The following is a 7316-nucleotide window of genomic DNA, read 5'->3' as shown; positions in this document are numbered from 1 at the left end:
TACCCCCATATTGTTATTTCTGTGCCCCATAGAATCCCTCTATTATTATTTTTGTGGCTTTATATTATTATTGTTAGGTCGGCTGGATTATATTGTGACTCCTTAGACTCCTATATATAGAAAGGAGGTTTTGTCATTTGTATCATCCAAGAATTGTTCATTTATGTAATGTAAAGGAGGTTGCCCCCTCGAAGAGGCTGAATTCTAAGGCGTTGATCTTTCTTTTCTATCTTTTCTTGAGCTGGTTTCATAACATCCCTGACCTCATTGGAACCCTTCATTGAATTAATTATAGAACATAGTGATAGTGGAGTACTTGGTTAATAAGCATGGGGAGCCTTGTTGGAGTGTCTAGGTTGATTGAGAATTTATTCTTAGGATGGGATACACCCACATGGTAATTCTTTACATTAATTATAATACCACTGCAATTGTTGAAATCTATAAAACACTAAATGCCCATTCTGTTGTTAAATGTAGTTGCAATGTCTATGCATCAAACACAACAACAAGAAGGATTATTGTGTGCACGAGTTCTCTTAAGAATCGTGAATGGTAGGTCAAACAGAGAGATCATCATTCCTAGCACTATAGAAGAACAAACTAGAGGATCACAATTGAGAAAATAGGGCGATACTTTTTTGTTGAGTGAGCTGAAAAGAACAACGTTCTGAGTATGAAAGTAGAGTGATTGTGCCAAGTGTTTAATGGAGATATAATGTTGTAGAGGACCATAATTAGAGTTCAAAGGAAAACAAGGAGCAAAGTTCACAGGAGATTTGCAAAGCTAAAGGGAAGAGGATGGTATTTCAGTGAATCAAATTTATGTTTGTATATATGTGTTTTCCTCTTTTTTCAGTTTGAAAATTGTATGAAAAGTAAAACAATGGCTAGAGGAGGTAGTGGCATGCATTCATAAGAGATTAGTGCTTCTTGGAAAGTTGTGGCTTGCTATCTAAAGGGGGTTGAGGTCTCCTATGAGTGGGTTCTCACAAACAACTTGATGTAATTAACTGGGTGCTTAAATGAAATCATAATAACAAATAGATTGGTGGTTTTCTCCCTTTGGGTTTCCACGTAAAAAGAAAAAATTGTCAATACGTGTGTGTGTGTTTCTTAGTTGATGTATATGAATTTCTTATCTAGTTGTTCATGTTTATTGTATTATGAATGCAAAGAATTGAAGGTTTGTACTTAAATTTTAAGAACCCCACTATTATTGATTCACCCCTTTAGTAATTCCTTATTCCAGCATATATTTCATGGTATTTTACACACTTATCTCCTCATCAATAAAATGTTATGTTATGCATATTTTGCTTGACATCGATTATTACCCTATCATTTATATCTTAGTCTCTATATGGAATCCTATAGAGAGTATTTGTTAGACTGTACAAATGGTAATTATGTCGATGTTGTCCACTAGAGCTTGATCCTAACAAAAGGATATTTGTCTCAAGATCTAGCTGTTCATGGTTTTGGCAGAGTAATCGGTGCCTAAATAATTCTAAGGTAGTTCTTGGTGTAACTACCCCAGTCTTTCACTGTCGAGGCTTCCCACATTTAGTTTGTCTCCACCATGAGCTAGAAGCTCTGCAACATCATGTAGGGGTTTTTACTTGATATTTCTCTCACTGGCTTGTAGCCATAGCTCTTTGGGTGATGATTCCATCCCCAACAATTCCTCCATAGATAGTTAGCAATCGATTACAAGCTCGGCATTTATAGAGTTTGAATCATGTTGTGAAGTTCACCATTTTTCAGTGAGGTAACAAACAAGAAATACGCTTTTTATTTATAAAACTATCATTATTTATCACAAATATTTTACTGATTACTACCTTACAAACCTATTTATTTTTGAAAAGAGACTTGCAGGGTTACACATTATTCTTCTCTCATTTTCACATCTTCACTCATTAGAACTTGACACCATGGCATTGCGATTTTTTTATTATTTATTGCGGGATTAAAGGTAAATTTCACATATATCATTTTTCTTTTGTATTGATGAGGAAATTTTATACGAATCAATGCCAATTAGGGTTATTTCGTTTTCTTGAATGGTGAGGCACATAATTCTATTGCAGGTAAAATAAATGTTCATTCTTTACAAATCACAAACCGTATCTCTAGAATCATTTACCTGAAAAATATTATTGTATTATTTAACTTGATATCACGCTCTTTGATGTAGATATGAATGAGAAAGGGATGAGTGTGACCTCTCCCTCATGCTCGGCAATATTTCTTTCTCGTTGGCATTTTTTTAAAGTCATAATGTCATTTCCCTAACACCCAACTAAATTTTCTAGGTTCTTATGTTTCGAATCATGGGTCAACCCTCTGCATACCTAAAAGAGACTAGGGTTTAGCAGTTCTTCAAATAAAAAGGAATGGAGAAAGGGGTTTGGCTTAATTAGCCCATTTTTTTACAAAAAAATAGGAAGGGTAGCCATGAGGCAGCTTCATTATTATTTTTTAAAAAGACACCCTCGAATAGTTTCTTTTATACAATTCATACATTTTTAATTAATCCTCTCTATGAGTAAAAATATATAAAGGATGTAGGCACACTAGTAGTGGCTGCTTACTTCCCTGGGGTCTTCTTTTAAAACAATCTTTTTTATTTCATTTTTTTTTTCATTCTAGACTTATCGTAATAGTATGGCTTTGTGGTTGAGATACATATTATTTTATGCAATAATCTTATTTCTCTATATCTAAATGGGTATGAATCATTGTTGGTTTCCTAGTGATTAATACTAGCCTCAATGCACTGCATGCTTTGTTCTAGTTATCTCTAATTCTTCTTTTAGCCTGACCATGTTTTTTTTTCATAATATTACTTACGAGAATATGTGTATTTGTACTTCAAGAGATGGTTAATTTTTTATTATTTCAAAGAAAACGAGGATTTATTGTTAATTGGCAATAACCAACATAGTAATAATATTCTATCCTTTTTTTTTAATCATTGCAACATAACATTCTATTATTTAACAATGACATATATAATAGAAACAATTGTTTCTTTTTTTATAGAACCATTGTAGCACAAAAATTCAATAATGATGTTGTCCCTCAACTAATTAGTTTTTTTTAAGAAAAGTAGTTTTTATTTTCTCTTACAATATTTTGTTTCTAGGTATAGGGTTAAGAAAAACTTATACGCTCTACTAAACCTTAATTGTAAAATGACATTGTTCCTCAACTAATTATTTTTTTTAAAGAAAATTAGAGTCTTTATGTTCTCCTACCATCTTTTGTTTCTAGGTATAAGGTTAAGCAAAACTTATAAGTTCTACTAAATGTTAATTGTAATTTTTGGGACTAATGTTGAAGCGACTTTCATTGTTGTAGCATGTAACCAAGTATTTCTTGTTGAGTTAACTTCATCAAGTAAAATCTAGGATTCATTTTTCCAAATCATCTATACATGTTTTGAATTATCTATATTTTATGCATAACATAAACATCTGCAAGCTTTCACTTCTATAATTTTTATCAATACTGCTAAAGTTCTAATCATGTAACCTAGAATCTGCCAAAATTATTGTAGATCCTTGTTCCTACCACAATAGAGGTTAGGAATTCTTCACAAGACAATAATTTTCCATCTTGCTTCTAATTCAAAATCAAGATTGGCTTAACTACTGTATAAATATAGCATTATTGACTAGAACATTCAACATAGCATAACTCAATACTTTCTGGAAATGCGAGAAAGACCATTACAATCCTCCCAACCTTAAGTGAGACTTTCCCTGACTACCCCCGATCTTTCCTATCACTAAGAGAGAACATATCTTTTTGGAATTGTTTTCTTGCAGAAGGTTTTCTTCCTTCTCCCTCAAAACCCTTGTCCAATGTCCTACTCACTTATCTGGGTTCTGAACCAGAGTTTATCTCCCACTAGTTCTAGCTAAAAATCTTGTCTTTCTCTCCCACAAAATTTTAGCTGATATTTGTTGTATGACATTTTTCTCCAGCCATCTCTCTTTCTCCTCATTCTTCGAGTGTAAATACTTCCCAACCGTCTCATGTCAATTTTCAAGTTAATTCTTACCCTAAAAGTCCTTAACACATTTCCAGAAATAATTAATCACATAATCATTATCACATATTTTTTAAAGCATAAATTCAAAATATTTATATCATCATTTCTTTTTCAATTATCACCTAAAAAGGTAGCTATATAATCTCCAAACAATATAATAAAATAAAGTCTTAGTTTAGTTGTTGTCCCAGCTATTACAGATTAATTCCTGCGGAATATATATACTCTTTATTTTCATATTCCACATAAATGCCTTAAGGTTATATATATATAAGTGACATAGTTCAACTACATGAAATGTTGTTTCCTTTTTTAATATTGATAATATTCCACCCAAATTTGAAGATATGAATAGAAAATAAAATATGTAATCTATTGTTATGTAAGACTTATATGACGAAAATAAAATATGTAATTTATCTGGTTATGTAAGACTTATATGACTCTACTTTTGTATTACAAGGTAAATGTTTTAAGGATACTGTTTCAATTTAGAGGAACATTATTTTGTTTATTTACTTTAACATATTATTAGAATATTTTTTTAATACTATGTTAATATTTGTTCTCTCTTTGTAAGTGGTAATGTGTTAGAATTATTTTCATATGTTTTTTTTCTCCTAGGCGACGAGTCCCATTGGCCATGCATTTCTAAACATTTGACTACTAAATTCAATGCAAAGAAGCCATGACCAAATGATTTATGCATGGTAACCATTATTTTTAAAGTAAAAATAATAATTTTATTCTGGCATTTCCAGCTACTTCCACCTTTTATATTAATCGTGAAGAAGCACATGCTCATCATACTTAAATAGAGGATCCTATTGCTGTTACGGATGAAAGAAATGGGCACTGAAATGATAGTGATTCACCTAATTTCAAGGATTACGAATAAACAACTTTTTGATTTTAAAGGCCAAATATCAAACCATATTTGTGTAAAGAGAGTGATTGTTTAAGTTGTTTTCTATATATTTCTATGTTTTTTTTTTTTTTTTTTAAATATTTACAAGAATTAATGAAATAATTGGATTTTTAGTTCTTAATAGTCATGTACTAAGTGAAAACCTACTAATTTCACCTATATTAACATTCCAACTCACTCAAATGGTTCAGCCAAGCCTTCGCATGTGACTTTCATTTCTCATCAAATAAATTTTTATTAAAAAATATTTAATTCTATGTGTAAGTATGAATTCTTAAATAGGGCTGTCTTAATGTTCTTCAACTGAATGGACTCACTAGTTCATAGAGTGATACCACTTTTCAATAATCTAAAGTGTGATATATTTAGTAACCTCCTATCATAGCTGAAAGTGAGTGTTTAGGGATAGCTAGGTTAATAAGAGTCTAATTAATGTTCCCTTAATTCAAGGAGGAGGGTTTACTTATAGACTGAGTAATAATATTGAGTAGAAAGTCAATTATATTAACTTGAACACCAATTATTTCTACAATAAGATAAATCTTCCATCTTAAAAATCCATGTCATGGATCACTATCATCAACTTTCCTCAAAATACTTTTGGAAATGAAATAGTTTATTACTTTAGATTTGAAACTATTTTTTTAGATGTTGATGTAATCATAACGTTTTTGAAAATAAATTTTATTTTTCTCCAAACATGTAAATATTTTCTTCGTAGTGAAGAGGATAATTTAACAATTTTTTTGTATAATCATTTATAAATCATTTATGATTTAGATTTATCACATAATATTAAGTTTATAAAAAATTATTTATTATTAAATATTACATTTTGTATAAATAGTTTGGTAATAACGTTGAAGTGTTAGATATTTATATAGATATTTTTAACATTAGAATAGAGATTATTAAATATAAACCTTAAATATAATCCAATTAAAAACATTAAACCTTAATAACAAGTTTAAATAAAAAAATACTTCAAACAATAAAGGACACTTCAAACAATTATCACATCTTGTCCGTTGACAACATCATTAGCTTCTAATTAAATATTCAATAAAAATATTTAATATGAATCAAAGGAAAAGAATAAAATTTAAAGAAACATCATGGACACCTCCACGTTTAGAAGAGTTCAGATTGTTTTACCTTCGTTTTAGGGGTTCACAGCCGCCTCCCTAGTGGAAGTATAAGAGGAAAGTGGAAGGTTCACAATTCTTTTAAGTTCTGAGCTAGAACCCACATTGGCACATATATGATTTCGAGGAGTAGAAGGGGAATTAACCACTTTGCAGGGTTAAAGAGTTTAACAATTTCGATATATTAGGTTTAATGCCTGTGGACCTGTAACACGTGATATGTTAGCATGGAGAAACCTAGACCAGTCCGATTTAATAAGATGGATCTCCATGTGTGTTTTGTTTTCGTAGCTAGGAGATGCGAAAGCTGGGGCTATAAATTTAACAATCCCTAAGTTTTTTAAGTGGACTTTTGCGCCTCTGAGCGTAGTCTTAAAAACTTATAAAATAGTTTAGAAATTTTTTTAAGGTAATGAAAAAATTTTGGTAGATATTTTTAAAAATTTTAGTTATAATTGTTAAATTATAGAATTTTAGGTGTTTTAGAATTTTTAATAATACTGCATCTAATTCCACCATAAAAAATATATTTAACACTCGAAGTACTCGATTTTTTGAAAATTTTATGAGTTAACGTTCACCGCACTTTCTTAATAATCTTATTAAAATCCAGTTCCTCACCGTCTGTGCGGCCTCTGATTTGACTTACATTCATCACTCTTTCTGAACAATCGTATTAAAATCCATTTTTTAAGCGACTGTCCAGCAGTAACATTAATAATTTTCAATCATTTAAAAATATGATGAGGTCACATGCAGTGATTGTATCATTAAACAAGGGAGGCTGCATCGCAGCGAGTCCCTGCACATAGTTCGGATAGTTTTTTATCTAGCCCACAGCATGATATGGAATGGAATGATACTGTTAATCTTGCTGTTACCGAATAGTTTGTATGAGTGGGAGACTGAGAGAAATGATAATATCAGTTTGCAGAAGCTATGGGAAACACCCCTTGCAAAGTTTGAGTGCAAGGATGACGTGGGTTTCGATGCTGTAGCTCTTTTTAACTCTAATTTTGTTTTTTTTCCCGTCCTCAGATCACTCAGGCTCTAGAGATTTAATATATTTTTCCATAGTCTTGACAGGGATGGAATGGAATGAACCCTCATCAATACTTTACAACTCAGGCTATGTAGGTGTCGCCGAGGGTCCTGCACATAGTTCGGATAGTTTTTTATC

The sequence above is a fragment of the Pinus tabuliformis genome, chromosome 6 (genome assembly GCF_031772625.1).
Source record: "Pinus tabuliformis cultivar Carrire ecotype Pingquan chromosome 6, CPIR1, whole genome shotgun sequence".
Taxonomy (NCBI): Eukaryota; Viridiplantae; Streptophyta; class Pinopsida; order Pinales; family Pinaceae; genus Pinus; species Pinus tabuliformis.
The sequence above is the reverse complement of the archived record's forward strand: the minus strand, read 5'-3'. Positions refer to the sequence as shown.